Source organism: Notamacropus eugenii, chromosome 5, assembly GCF_028372415.1.
Source record: "Notamacropus eugenii isolate mMacEug1 chromosome 5, mMacEug1.pri_v2, whole genome shotgun sequence".
Classification (NCBI taxonomy): Eukaryota; Metazoa; Chordata; class Mammalia; order Diprotodontia; family Macropodidae; genus Notamacropus; species Notamacropus eugenii.
In genome coordinates this window covers 286,795,088-286,811,471 of record NC_092876.1, presented here as the reverse complement: position 1 = coordinate 286,811,471, position 16,384 = coordinate 286,795,088, and the positions used below count along the sequence as shown (strand labels likewise).

At 37.2% G+C, this 16,384-nt stretch overlaps 1 long non-coding RNA gene across 1 annotated transcript; it reads left to right on the top strand.

The window, feature by feature from the left end:
- The first annotated feature begins 4,742 nt into the window (after window positions 1-4,742).
- Window positions 4,743-16,136, top strand: LOC140506220 (uncharacterized). The gene is made up of 2 exons (XR_011967817.1): window positions 4,743-4,939; window positions 15,583-16,136. It is a non-coding gene; the product is annotated as an uncharacterized lncRNA (long non-coding RNA).
- The last annotated feature ends 248 nt before the right edge of the window (window positions 16,137-16,384 follow it).

The window sequence follows — 16,384 nt, the reverse complement described above, 5'->3', positions numbered from 1 at the left end:
ATAGAAAAGGCAACTTTGAATGCTGCATTAACTTTTTTTTAGTGATTAAAGTCTCCTCCAAAATTACTATCATAGGGCAGTAAATGGTAGATTTTAGCTAGAAAGAGTTTAAAACTGTTTAAAAATGCCAGTTTCCTTAATTACATACGGAAATCTGGTCCATTGTGTACTAATACTTTTATGTCTCTGGCAAGTTGTAATACATACCAAGGGAAAATATCGTTATCATTATCCCATATCTTTTAGGGCCCCATTTATTCATCGATTGTACTATGTACTTCATTAAAAAGGTTGTGGAGCAAGTCCCTATGCACAAGTATCTTGTAAGTGGAGACAAACGATGCTGTTGTGGACCAAGGAGTAAGCAATAGTACTAAGTACTCTACAAAAAATGTTAGCATCTGATGTATGTTAGGGGGTAACCCAGTTTGGAGTTATGGAGGAAGAGTATCTAATCAAATCACATAAGAGAGGAAGGAAACCAGCATTTATATCAGGCCTACTTTGTGCCAAATACTATGCTAAGTGCTTAACAAATATTATCTTATTTGACCCTCCCAGTACTTCTGGGAGGTAGGTGCAACCGTTATCCCAATTTTACAGTTGAGGAAACCAAGGCAGACAGTATTTAAGTGATTAGTCCATAACCATACAGCTAGTAATTATCTGAGGCCAGATCTGAAAATGAGTCTTCTTAATTCCAGGGTCAGTGTTCTATCAACCGTGCTACTTAACTCCTTCAATATACAGATACATATATACCCTTTGTATGTTTGTGATCAAACAGGTCCAGGATTGGGTGTGGTAAGAAAAGCTGATTCTCCTCTCTAGAGGGAATTATAGCGCAAAGCAATCAGTGAGGTAGGTACCTCTATTTGAAAGTACTATTTAGAGAAGCAGTGTTGAGTCTTGTTGGTTGAATTAATTTATACCATATGATTCTTCTGTTGTCATATATACTTGCCCCCTTTAATTTGGGGCATGTTTAGAGGCAGACACATAATTTATTGATGAATTGGGGACTCGTTGGCCATGTAGGAGTCTCAGATTAAATTCGTGTCTATTTCAGAGGCAGAGATAGGAAAAGCACATTGCTTTAAGTGGGTTCCTTCATCTCAAATATACTTACTGTGCTGCAAAACTGGATGGAAGTAGTTAAACTAAGAAAGCTGGTTTGGTACTTAGTAATTTCCAGCCAGGTAAATACGATGTGAAGGGTACAAAAGTAAACCCCTTAAAGGTAACTTTTTAAAACTTTTGGGGTCAGATTAAGTTGAAAATTGGACATAACAATCTTCAGCCAAGTGGGAAGGAGAAGTCTCCTTTCCTTCTTCTTTATTGATTCTCAAATATTTAATTGACATCAGTAGTCTAGAGGAATTGGTTCAGTCTCATCTTTTCAAAATCCATCTGAAATTCTCCTCTTACATCTTTGTAGAAGTATCTGTACCTCCCCCTCCCCTCTCTCAGAGGGACACTAAAATTAATCAAGATGTGTGCAGAGAGTTAACTGTGTATTGGCAGGTTTCGTATCCATTCACTAAACCACATCCCACACAACAGTAAGGAAGAGATCGAAGGGATACCACAGTGCCATCTTTAGATTGAGATCATATGGCTTTGAATGAGACTTCTATGGAGTTATTCATTTTAGTGTTAAACATTTGCCAAAGTGAGTTTGACCATACTGCACATTCTTCTCTCCTCTGCCAATCAAACCCGCAAGTTTAAAGCATATGGAAAGAGAAAACGCCAAATCCCTCCAAATATATGTGAGGCTGACATGCCAAAGAACATTTAAAACAACAACAACAAAAAAAGGGCTTTATAAGAGAGGTAAAGAATGAAAGTTTGCCTGCTAGACAGGGTTTTTCAAGCCTTCGTGCCGTTCAGTGAAACCTAACCTAATTAGTATAAATGGAGACTTTTTTTGTTATAGATGCTCAAGTATAATGACTGCTATTATGGCAGCATGCAGTGAGAGAGATATATGGCATTCAATGCTCTGCCAAAGCAAAAATAAACATGTTTCACTTCTTCATTAGATAATGTTTATTTATAGCATAGTACATATCGACCTCCCCTGTAACATTAAAGTTTTGACTGCTTTTTAACTATAAAATCTGATATTGTTGTGGCAGCTGCATGACTCAAATGATTGCTAGAGTACAGCTGTTATCAAAGAGTGAGATTTATAGCTGCACTACATGGTGTAAAGATATGTGCATATTTACTTTGCCTTTTACTACTTGTGTCCTATATTTTAATGATAGTAGGTGGGATGAAATGACAAAAAAATGTATTTTATCATTGAAAAAACAAACCAGACAGTTTGTTTTAGTGTGTCTTAATTTTACATTGTGGTAGTCACTCAGTTATCTCTGACATTTTCTTCTAGAAATGGCCTGAATGAGGATAAGTATGATGGTGCCCCACTCATGGTTCACTCACATAATGTAAATACATAAAATGTACCCAACTATAGTGGGCATGCTAAGAATGCTTAATGACTGTACAGAAAATCTTTCTTTTTTTAAGCTATGCCACTAAAACAATGATGCCAAAAACAATTCATATGAAACATTCCATTTTTTCAGGCAGACAGTGTAAGTTTAGCATAATTATGTTTAGCCTTAAATCTGTTATAGTCTTTCGCTGAGTGGCATTGCCTCAGTCAAACTAAAATCTGTTAAAACCTTAGCTTGAAAAGGCCAAGGTCCTCCACTGCATCCTGGGCGATCTTCAGTCATCCTGATTTATATCTGGCCACTGGATCCAGATGGCTCCGGAAGAGAAAGTGAGGCTGGTGGCTTTGCATAGCCTTGCCTCACTTAAATTCAGTTCACTTGCATGTCTTCACATCACCTCCCTTATGCCAAGGTCCTCTTTGAGAATGAAGGGCAAGCAGCGACAGTATTATGTTTTCTGTATAGAGTTAGGTATGACTATCAAATCAAAAAAACAGTTGTACTCAAACCTCTTAATAACCAGTTGATGCATATTGATACCATCAAATGTGCTTAAAGTTATATTTAAGTGACAGCTATTAGTATTATTATATGACTTCACCAAAATACCCCATGCCAAAAAACAAAAAAAACCTTTCCTTTCATGGAATCTTTCTCCAATGATATCAAAATGTCAAGGTAAGAAATATTGACCATAAAGATATCAAATAGAAGATTGTAACCGAATGTATTAATAGATTGGCATTCTGTAATAAAAACTGAATTTGAAGAACACACTTAAATCAATATATACCTTTGGAATTATAAAATGGGCCAAAAGGGATTTGGAAATATCTTAGCAAAATCGCTTACTATAGTAACAAAACATAGGGCTCATCACCCTAATCCAGGTGTGGAAAGGTTAACGCCTCACAAGAAAAAGAAGATGATTGATAGTCATTCTTAGAACACATGGCAAAGGGGTGATAAACCTACAGTGATAACTAAGCAATAAGCAGACATCACTTCAGCAAGCCGTAGTCTTAGATTGATTGAATGTAACCTAAGTTGGCTTACCTCCAAACAGAACCTGTGGAATGACTAAGATCCAAAAGCAGAATCAGATCAATCCATCCTTCATGGATGACATATGCATGAATACAAACAACCTATTGACAAAAAAAAAAAAACAAAAAAAAACCAAACATTAAAGAAATGGCTGAATAAGGCAGATTTGCTTGTGGAATCACAAGTGGTTTTGATGTACAGGAGTGTTATTTTTAAAGAGACTAGACTTAGTGATAAACATAAATTATACAAGGAAATACTGGAGACTGGGGAACGTATCACTTTCTGCTGCAAAAATTGAGTACCTATTGAATACCTAGAAAGACAAGACACGGGGTAGAATTGGAAGCTTCATGGGCAAACACATGACAAATCCCCATACTGCCAATAAAGACTTTAAAATATCATGGTGACCTAAATCAATAAACTGAACTGGAAGTAGGTCATTGTCACAGATCAAAATGTTGTCCATGATTGCCTAGCCATGACGCTGATCTATAAAATTAAAAAAAAATAATAATAACAATAATATTGTTAATAGATTTTGGCATACCAAATACTCATATTCTCCAAGCTTTATGAAATGAAAAGTTTTCAAAAAATAGAGATCTAGCAGAAGTAAAAGAACCATGTGAGAACAGCATAAGGTACATATTAATTCAATTCAATAAACATTTCCTAAGCACTGTTATGCCAGGTCCTGTGCTAAGCACTGGGGATACAAAAGACAATCTTTGCCCTATAGGAGCTTACTCTCTCAAACCTGCTACAGTATCTAGGATAAATCAGAATTAATTAACAGAGGAAAGGCACAAGTGATTAGGAAAGATTTCCTAGTGGAGGTAGAATTTTAGTTGGGACTTAAAGGAAGCCACGGAGATTAGTAGTTGGAGTGGAGGAAGGAGATCGTTCCAGGCAGGGGAGACAGCCAGAGAGAGTACTTGCTGTGGAGAAATGAGTGTCTTGTCCACGGAGCACCAAGAAGGTCAGTGACCCTGGATTAAAAAAATATATGTTGGAGTTTAAGGTATAAGAAAACTGGGCAGGTAGGAGGGGGTTATATCATGAAGGGCTTCAAATACCAGACAGAGCATTTTGTATTGTTCCGGAGGCAGTGGAGCTTATTGAGTGGGGGCAATTTTAGGCCTTGCATTTTAGGAAAATCACTTTTAGCTGAATGAATTGGAGTGGGGAAGAGATTAGAGGCAGGGAGATCCACCAGCAGCCACTTACAGTAATCAAGTGCAAATGATGAAGGCCTGCACTGGGGTGGTGGCAGGGTCAGAGGAGAGAAAGGGATATATTAGAGAGATGTTGCAATCTTGGACATGAAGATGAGAGATAATGAGGAATCCAGGATGACTCCTAGGTTGCCAGCCAGAGGGATTGGGAGGATGTTGTTGCCCTCTACCTTAATAGGAAAGGTATGTGTATTTCTGGAGGTGGGGAGTTCGGGGAAAGATAATAAATTCTCTTTTGGACATATCTGAGCTTCTTGTCTACTGGATTTGTAATTCAAACTATCTGAAAGGCACTTGGAGATGTGAGATTGTGGATCAACAGAGAGACTGGGGCAGGAAAGGTAGATTTGAGAATCAGCACAATAAATATGGTAATTAAATCCATGGGAGCAGATGAAACCGCCAAGTAAGGTTGTATAGAGGAAGAAGAAAAGAGGCCCCACAATAGAACCATGACAGACACCTAAGGTGAGAGGCCGTGATCCAGAAGAGGAGCCAACAAAGGAAACAGAGTGGTCAGAAAAGTAGGAGGAAAACCAGGAGAGAGAAGCATCCTAAAAACCTAGCCAGAAAGGAGTGCCAAGGAGGAGAGAGTGATTAGTATTGCCAATGACTGCAGAGAAGTCAAGGAAAATGATAATTGAGGAAAAAAAAACCCTGCTTTGAATCTGGCAGCTAAGAGATCATTAATAATTTCAGAGAGAACAGATTTGGTGGAATGCTTTGGTTGGAAACAAAATTGTAATGGGTGAAGGAGAGAATGAGAGGAGAGAAAGTGGAGGCACTTGTGGTAGATGACCCTTTTGGGGAGTTTATCTATAAAGGGCAAAAGAGGAAAAAGTGTAATAGCACTGATGGAAAGATCAAGTGAGTTTTTTCAGGAGAGGGAAATGAGTAACTAGAAAGACTTGCAATGAAGATGTTTGCAGAAACTCTGTATATTCATATTTTTATTGAGCTACAAAAGATGTTATTTTATCCTGATCATCAGTCCAGAAAATATTAAATAGAAAAAGAGTGTTAGCAGGATAGTGACCCATTCCAGAACTGTTTTTATGTTTCTGTCTAAACTTCATTGGATAAGATGAAAATAACCTTTTCTACTACTACTACTACTACTACTACTACTACTACTACTACTACTACTACTACTACTACTACTACTACTGTTGCTGTTGCTGTTGCTATTGCTACTACATGAGCCTACAGAAAATAAGTTTATCTCCTAATACATTTTCAATTATAAAAAATGTTTTATTCACCTGTGCAATAATTCAAAGAACCTTAAAGATAAAAAAACATAGTCCTCAAACCATTTCTCTCTGAAATCTGCAAGAAAATTTGAAAAAAAGGATGAATAATAATGATAAATAGCTGACCTCATAGCATTTGAAGATCTACAAAGTAATTTACATGTACAAAGTATTCCAAAGGTCTTAGTTCATATTTAATCAAGTTAAAACTTGAAATGTGAAACTGCACTAAGACTTTTGGGACACTGTACATTATCCTCACAATAACCTTATGAATTAGGTATTGCCAGTATTACTACTTATATTTTGCAAGTGAACAAGCTTCCTAAGTGAAAACTTTCTGCATCTCTTTAGTTACAAGTGTTCTTTCTCCTTTAACTGATCATATTTGTACATTTACATTTCTCCATTTACTTGTAGACTTCTCCCAGCAGACCATAAGTGATATGAGAGCAGGGGCAATTTTTGTTGTTTTTTATTTGTTTGTTTCTTTCGTCATTATGTCCCTAATACAGATGCCAGTCATACTTCTCTGTACAGAGAAAGAACAGTCAGTAGTTGCTTGTTTTGATTGGTTAAAGGTTAATTGGCTCTCCCTAGGCTTGTAGATAGTAAGCATCAGAGATGTAAAGTTTGAATTCATGGCTCTCCTGGCTCTGAATCCTACACTCTTATAACTACTATTTAGTCATGCTTCCTTCTTATCTTATAAGGTGAAGAATACTTGTTAATTATAGAAGAGAAAATACTTAAATAATTCAAACTTTCTGATGTAAGAAGTACGGTTATGGAAAAACCCACTTAAAAAGAAAGGCTTAACCGAAGGTCATATGACTTTAAATGTGACATTGTTAGAAAAAAATAGTAAACAGTAAAGAAAAGGAGGATGAAAAGTTATATATTTTTTTCTGAACAGTGCCCACTGATAGTGTCTTTTTTTCTTTTGGCTTCATAATGCCAGAGAATGAATCGCCCAGTGACTGATGGGCAAAATTCAGAAGACTTGACAGTTCTGTGCAGATCAGATAAGCATTGAAGCCTGTTTGGGGTAGAAACTGAGCAGGAAATCTCATGAAGACAGACTTTTTTTCAGAAAATTCCCATTATTTGCTGGATTCTAAAGGGTTAGAAATACTATAAGAATAGTCTTTAGATTATTTGGGGATTTCGTGATTGATCTCAGGAAGTACAAAAGTGCCCCAATGCATTCACAGAAGTGATGATCACAACCTTTCAAATAGAGAAAAGTTTTAGAACTAGCCTGTATACTGACCACCTTCGTCTCCTCCTTCATCAAGTGACATACAGAGTTTAAATATACACAAAACACTACTAGTTAGAGGACAATAAATCTGTGAAAATTAGGAGGTGGATTCTTTCTTACAGCAACCAGTACTTAAGGCAACATGTTGCGGTCTCTCGTTTCCTAGAGATACCACTGGGAGGCATCTAGATGGTGCAGTGGATAGGGTCCTGAGCCTGACATCAGGAAGACAACTCCAATTCTAGCCTTAGACACTTACAGTATTAACTATGTGATGCTGGGCAAGTCACATGGCTTAGTTGAGTCTCAGTTTCCTCATCTGTAAAATGATGATAATATTAGTACCCACCTCTCAGGGTTGTTGTGAGGATAAAATGAAATATGCGTAAACTGCTTCACAAACCTTAAAGCACTTTCTAAATGCTGTCATTATTGTGAATATAATATCACTCCAGGTAATTTTCATATTTTGTATCTCTATCCTTAGCTCCTGTAGACCATGTGGCTAACACATAATAGATGATTAAAAATGCTTATTTATTTATTGACGATGAACTTGGGCAAAGCAGTGGTCCTCAATGGAAATTTCTTATTTTATATCACTTGTTTGTTTTTGTTCAGTGATCAAAAGGTTGCAATGGTAGGGGGATCTAAAGTTAACTTGGGGTGACAGAAGTGTACTGAATTAAGACTTCAGTCATCAGCAAGTGCTCCACAACCACACAAATTTGGTATTTTCTGACACATAGTTTCCAAACTAGAAATTTCAAAACTTTATAGATGTCTTATTGATAAAATCCAAACTGCTTTCTGATTAAAATAGAAAAAAACAGATTTGGCACATGAATGATTAAATATCCCTGTGAAATCATGCTACGAAAGTACAAATAGAAGCCATCTTCTGTAAAACACATAAACAACTGAGTTTTGTGAATATTCTCTTCATTGTTTCATTATAAATCTATGCTGATTCATTAACACTGCTCCCCAGCATGTAACGCACTGCCTGGCATGCCAAGTGTATGAAATGTGGGAAATAGAAACTCAGAATCCAGAATGACTAGAAACCTGGTGTTGGGAGTGTTAATACACTTCCATTATAGCTCATGTAATGAATTTTTCTCTCTATGAGAAATTCACCAAGATTTTGATATAGAGTTCACCAGTTAATGCTTAGCTTTTGCCCAACTCCACAGGTAACTGATTAACCAAGCCAACTCAACAAGCATTTATTAAGTGCCTACTATATTCCAGGTATTATGCTTTGTATCCATGTGAGAATGCAGAAAAGGGGGAAGGGAAAGTCCTTACTCTCAAGGAGGACATAGTCTAATGGGGTAGACAACAATAGGCAAGGAACTATGTACAAACTATGTAATATACACATACATATGTATATATGTATATATATACATGTTTATATACATAGACATACATATAGACACACAAACATACATACATGACAAATTGGAGTTAATCTCAGAGGGAAGGCTCTAAGATTAACATTTTTTGCTAGCAGATATCCTCTCTCTCCATTTCGTGGAGGAAGGACATATGGGTTCTATTTTCCAGATATTTTCTAAAGATAAAAAGAAAAAAATTTGAAAAGCAGATTATGCAAATGGAAATTTATCTATCTGCTGTATGTGCATGTCCCATGTGTGTGCGTGGCTTTCATTTCCTAGTTGATGTGAAGAAAAGAAAAAAAGAGAAAGAAATTTCACACATTCCCAACCCAGATTTTAATATCAAATATTATAAGTGACAGTCTTTATCAATTTATGACATTTTACTTACAGATTAGGTGATTACTAAAGAAAGAAAAATCATCACATTAACCAACACTGAAATAATTTTAAAGTCTTATCCTTAAGATCTGAGCTGTGCTTAATCCTAGAAATAGTTCTGACAATTGACTAACAGGACTGATATGTCAATCTGGTAAGATATGTCTGTTCAGAATGAGGAGCCCATGCTTTTATGGTTAATGATTTATACTAATTTATTTTCTCCATGAAAGAAGGATACCTTCATATCCTCTCAGTTCCTTTTTTCTACCCAAGCTACATCTACATGCACATACTTACTTCAGCCATTCGGACTGAATTGCCTGGTAACTAACAAAGGTTACTAGTGTCACATAATTGTATTTGTATTCTCTATCTTAGCACAGTACCTGGCACATATTAGGTGCTTCATAAGGGATTGTTGATTGACTGAACTGAATAGACTAATCCAAATGATTGAACAGTTAAGGTGTGCAGTCATGACAACTTGACAGCTTAGTGGATAGAATATTAGAACTAGAAAGATCTTAGTGTCATTCCTACCTCAGAAAGTTACTAGCTGTGTGACCCTGGAGAAATTACCCAACCTCCCTTAGCCTCAGGAAAACAGGAATAATAACGGCACCTGCCTCACAGAGTTTGAGAGGAGAGTTGTCAAACAAAAGGCTCATGCACTGAATGAGGCCCACAGTATGTCTTCAATGTAACCTGAACCAAGATTAAAATGGAATTATGAAATATTTAACAGAACAGAACACAATAAAACTTGGATAATATTACATTTTAAAATTGTCAATAGCCAGCCTACAGGGAGCTTTATGTACACATTAGAAGCCCTGTTTCTATTTGAGTTAGACACCATTGTTGAATGGATCAAAGGAGAACATCTTCGTGAAGTGCTTTGCAAACCTTAAAACACTGTGTAATTGTTAGCTACTATTATTTCACAGAGGTGAAACCAATAAGCTTATCAATTTCTCTGATTTGTAAGGCAATGGAAAGGTGTGTAAGAAAATTGCTTGAAGCAAAGGGATTGCTCTGCAATCATTAGGAAGATTAGCTTCAATATGGCATATTAATTATATATTATAACTAATTATATAATTATAATTATAACTAGTAGCATACATGCATGTAGGCTGGTGTATGAACTATGAAAAATTAGATCATTAGAAAATGCTTGATAGTTTTTTTACATTTTTACAACTAATTGGTACAAAAAGTACAAGGTAAAAGGCAATTCATTTAAACAAATTCAGTTTCTTCTTGTCTACTATCTTTTCTCTACATCCTTAAAACATGCTGAGGTCTTCTCCATCATCAAAGAGCTTTCACATGACCTTGATATCCTTTCAAACTCTGTCCTATATCTCCCTTTGCTTTCATTGTTAAATTCCTGGAATCTCCACACTTGTTTTCTCTACTTTCTTCCACTTTTCACTTCTTGACACTAGGCTTTAATCCTACTATCCAAACAAAACTACTGTTTCCAAGCTTACAAATATCTCCTAAGTGCTAAATCACGGGCTTTTTCTCAGTCATCATTATCCTTTTTGCAGCATTTAATACCATTGACTAAACTTCTCTTCCTGGGGAGCTATCTCTTTTGTGATTTTGCAATCTGATTCTCCTATTTTATTTATCTGATTACTTCTTCTTAGTCTTCTTTACTAGATCATCAGCCATATCTTTCCCCTTAGTGCAGATATCATCTGTACTTCCTCTCCCCTCTCTTCTTCTCTAATCTCCCCTCTCCTCCTTTTCCTTTCTCTCCTGTCCTTTCTTGTTTTCTCCTTTTTCTTCTGGATAGTTCTGGAGGGTTCTGGACACAACCCTACTGGGTTGTGTCAAGTGTTAACTCTACATCAACACCATTTACAAATAAACACACTCACTTAATATCTCTCCTGAATTCAACTTCCATACGATCTATTGCCCAATGGACATCTCCTACCAGGAACCTGAGGTCTTTAAGGCACATATGACCCTCTAGGTCCTCAAAAGCAGCCCTTTGATTGAATGCAAACTTCACAGAACAAATTCCCTTAATAAAAAGCTTTGTTCTGTAAAACTTAGACTCAGTCAAAAGACCACACCCAATTACCTAGAAGGCCACATGTGACTTCATGGCCCCAGTTTCCCCTACCCTGAACTCAACATCCTTAAAATTCAACATGCCCAAACAGGAAAAGATTATCTTTTCACCTAAACTTGCTTCTTCTCCAAATTTCTTTTTCTTTCTTTTGAGGGCAATATATTCACCTGTCAATCTCATTTCTTAACCGCAGAATCACTAGATACAAGTTTGACTTAGCCCACTGATGTTCAGAACCCTTGAGCTCCAGAGATCCACCAGCCCCAACCTCATCAGTAATCATAGGGACCATAATGTTCCACCATGGTCAGAAATTTTTTTTCTTTTTAATAAAGCTTTCTTCTGAAACACTGGGGCTAAAATACTCATAAATTAGAATAGAAGTAGAAGGAGGTCACACTGGTTCTTGGGTAGATGACCATCTTCCATGCAAAGGATCTGTCAATTAAGGAGGACTTAAGCATCTTGCCAACAATGACCCCCTTGTGATTATCAAAGGACAACCTGTTCCTTTTTCCTTTATAGAGATGGACAATGAAAGCATCCTTAATCTCCTAGAGGATAGCCTCCTCTTCTCATATAACCTGCGAAAGATTTCAGTCAACTTCTGCATGAGCAATGGACCCCTTTGCCTTGTATGTATCTCTGAGATTGAATTTTGCCACACAAAGGAACCTTAATAGCATCCATTACCTCTTCTTCAGTTAGAAATTTGGCCAGAGAGGGATAAACAGTCAATGGCTTCAGCATCGCTTGATGATGATCGGTTGAGAATATTAGGGAATTGTTCAGCCCTTCTCTTCAGGATCATGTCCTCATCACTGTGTAGCACCATCAGCACTGAGTAGTTGAGATGCACCAGAGATCTTTTGATTTATAAATAGTCTTCAGAGCACCATAGAAGTGTTTTAGATCATTGCTATCAGTGTAAAACTCATTCTCATTTGCCTTCTTTTTTTTCTATGATTCTTTTTATTTTTAAATTTTATTTATTTATTTTTAGCTTTCAACATTCACTTCCACAAGATTTTGAGTTCCAAATTTTCTCCTCATCTCTCCCCTCTACCCACCCCAAGACAACGTACATTCTGATTACCCCTTCCCCCAATCTGCCCTATTTTTATTATACCCCTTTTTTTCTTATCCCCCTCCCCTCTATTTTCTTGTAGGGCAAAATAGATTTCTATACCCCGTTGCCTATATATCTTATTTCCCAATTGCATGCAAAAAATTTTTAATATTCATCTTTAAAATCTTGAGTTCCAACTTCTCTCTCTTTCTCCCTCCCCAGTCATCCCCACTGAGAAGGTAAGCAATTTGATATAGGTTGTACATGTGTAGTTATGCAAAACAATTCCATTACAGTAATGTTGTAAAAGACTAACTATATTTCCCTCCATCCTATCCTGCCCCCTACTTATTCTATTCTTTCTTTTAACCCTATCCCTCCTTAAAAGTGTCTTACTTCTAATTACCCCTCCTTCCATTTGCCCTCCCTTCTATCATCACCCACTCCTCTTGCTTATCCCCTTCCTCCCTGCTTCTCCTGTGGAGTAAGAAAGTTTTCCATACCAAATTGAATGTGCATGTTATTGCCTCCTTAAGCCAAATGAAAGTAAGGTGAACTTTTTCCTTCTCATCTCCCCCTTCTTCCCCTCCATTGAAAAACTTTTTCTTGACTCTTTTATGTGAGAGATAATTTACCACCATTCTATTTCTCCCTTTCTCCTCCCAATATATTCTTCTCCTCACCTTTCATTTTATTTTTTAGATATCATTTCTTACTATTAAACTTACCCTGTGCCCTCTGTCTATGTGTATATAATCCCTCCAACTACATTAATACTGAGAAAAGTCTCAAGAGTTACAAAAAATATCTTTCCATGTAGGAATATAAACAATTCAACTTTAGGAAGTTCCTTATGAATTTTTTTTTCTTGTTTACCTTTGCATGATTCTCTTGATTCTAGAGTTTGAAAATCAAATTTTCTATACAGTTCTGGTCTTTTCATCAAGTATGCTTGAAGTCCTCTATATCATTGAATGACCATTTTTTCCCCTGAAGTATTATATTTAGTTTTACTGGGTAGGTAATTCTTGGTTTTAATCCTTGCTCCTTTGACCTCTGGAATATCATATTCCAAGTCCTGTGATCCCTTAATGTAGAAGCTGCTACATGTTGTGTTTTCCTGATTGTGTTTCCACAATACTTGAATTTTTTCTTTCTGGCTGCTTGCAATATTTTCTCCTTGACCCAGGAGCTCTGGAATTCATCTACGATATTCCTAGGAGCTTTCCTTTTGGTATCTCTTTTAGGAGGCAATTGGTAGATTCTTTTAATATCTATTTTATCCTCTCATTTTAGAATATCAGGACAGTTTTCCTTGATAATATCTTGAAAGATGATGTCTAGGCTCTTTTTTTTTTATCATGACTTTCAGGTAGTCTAATAATTTTTATATCGTCTCTCCTTGATCTATTTTCCAAGTCATTTGTTTTTCCAATGAGATATTTCACATTGACTGCTATATTTTTCCTTTGGTTTTGTTTTATAATTTCTTGATTTTTCATAAAATCATTAGCTTCCATCTGCTGTATTCTAATCTTTAAGGAATTATTTTCTTCATTGAGATTTTGGAACTTCTTTTCCATCTGACCAATTCTCCTTTATTAGGGCATTCTCCTCATTGGCTTTTTGGATCTCTTTTGCCATTTGAGTTAGTCTATTTTTTAAAGTATTATTTTCTTCAGCATTTTTTGAGTCTCCTTTAGCAAGCAGTTGACTCATTTTTCATGATTTTCTTGCATCACTCAAATTTCTTTTCCCAATTTTTGCTCTACTTCTCTTACTTGATTTTCAAAATTCTTTTTGAGGTTTTCCATAGCCTGAGCCCAATTCACATTTTTCTTAGAGGTTTTGGATGTAGGGGCTTTGGCTTTATTGTCTTTTTCTGTTTGTGTCCTTTGGCCTTCCCTCTTACCAAAATAAGATTCTATAGTCTGATTCATTTTCTGTTTTTTGTTCATTTCCCAAGCCATTTACTTGACTGTTGACCTCTTTTTGAAAGTAGCTCTCTGCTTCCAGTGGGGGTTGGAGGTGTACTGTCAGCCACTCCATTCCCCTATACTCTGTGCTCCAGAAACAGTTGCTGCCACTGCCCCTGCTATTGCTGCTGATGTTGTGGGATCCTCCACCCCCTCTACTACCCTGGGACAGGGGCAGAACCACTCTACTCTCTCACACAGGTCCCATAGTGCTTTTCCACTAATCTTTCAATTTGTCTTTGGGGTTTTGGGGTTGTGAAGTCTGAAAACCACCACAAGTGCATGAGATTCAATCCCTTGGAGGCCTGCTTATGTCCCTTCTGTGATGGTGTGGCCATTACTGGACTGTGCTCAGCTCCCACCAGAGTGTGATAGATACTTTCCATTGAACTTCTAGGTTATCTTGAGCTGGAGATTTGCTTCACTGCATCATTTTGTGGGTTGTGCAGCTCCAGAATTTGTCCAGTCGTTTTTTATAGATATTTGGCTGGGCTTGGTGGGAGATCTCTAGCTAATCTGTGCTTTTACTCTGCCATCTTGGCTCTGCCACCCTCTCATGTACCTTCTTACTGAGCCAAGAATTCTGCATTTCTCTAAACTTCACTTGCACTTTACTTTTGATCAAGATAAACTCTGCATTATTAGAGACAGATGAACTGTCCTGCTGCTAAACACTGTGGAGTCCTTGTTTTACTCATAGTAACTTCTGAATTTTCCCATCATTTTCATCAAACCAATCCTGATGTTTGCAAGTGTTCTGGCCCAGAGGAACAAATGTAGTGCTCTACATCAAATCTGTGAAAGCTGCCCATTCCTTTTCTGTTCCACTGTTGCTATCTATGTGTTCACTCAATTTTCCTTCCAGGTTAGCAATGAACTATTCACACAAAGAGAATCACTCTAATCTGTGGACCATTTAGTCTTCTGAAAGTCATCTTGCCTTGTAGCTACTACTTTTATTGAATCTGAATGTTTACGTTAGAGAGGATAAGTCTATAATCAGTCCAGCCCTCTGGCCACCCATTGCCTTTCTCACTCTTGCATCCTGTCTGTCTCTTCTCCTTACTGTGACATAGTCTATTAAATGCCAGAGCAGTATTAAATGTCATTTACTTGCTGTTGTAAGCAGGCCAGTTTGGAACAGTTTTTAGGGCAACTTTTCTAGACCCTTCCTTGTGCCAGGAGGTAAGAAATGTGATCCTTAAAAATAGCTGATCAGACACACAGGGGACTGTTAAATCCCATTGCTGCTTCAGTCCAGTGAGATGACCTGATGCCCTGAGTCACCTATGGCAGGGTTGTGACTACTACTCTCAGTGTATCCACACCTATTATGTTTTACACTAACGACTTTGTGTCATTAGTCTCATTCTCTCTTCCAGAGTCATCAAAGTCCAGTGTCAAGAAAAAAAGTCCAGTGTCAAGTGATGACTGGTGATGGCCCAGAATGCAGTGAATATCCTTGACATCTTCAACATCTGACCAAGCTCTAGGTGCTCTATGATACCTGCTTCCACTGCCTTCATAATCCATTGGACAAATTGCTGTCATTTGTCCATTCTACCAGGGAAAGTCTTCATTTGCTTGGAGTAAATAGACATCCCCCAACTCAATGAAGGGTTTGAGACCTGTAGGTGACTTTCAACATAGCTTAGTCCTTTTGCTGAGACAGTTTACTGGGGTGTGACTGCTGCACATGCTATGGCTTCTTGGAGCCACAGATGAGAACTGGGTGACAGGTGGACACTTGTAAATGAGCAGTCCTGAAAAGGGCTTGACAAGTTCTCACATCAGAGATTCAAGTCTTCCCTGAACACTTCAAACACTTTTTCACCTAGACTAGGTTTGTCTATAATGTACTAACCATTCAGTATGTGTGCTGAAAGGTGGACCTAACTGTGAGATAATAAATCCTTCCCTTCCCCCAAGGACTAAAGGACTAGAGGGATGATTGGTGAATTCCATGCTCATTATTTCTTCATAAGTTGTGCAAGAACTCCAGAAGCTCGAGCAGTGTGCCAACAGCCTCAAGACATACTCATACATTTGTGAATTCACTGATTTTAATGTTCCCTCTAACTGTAACCCACATAACATTTCATTCTTGCAAATTCTGTGCCATCCCTGCCCTTTATTATCTATAAACAAGGTACACTCAAAGTGCAATAGTAAAGAGTTAGGGTC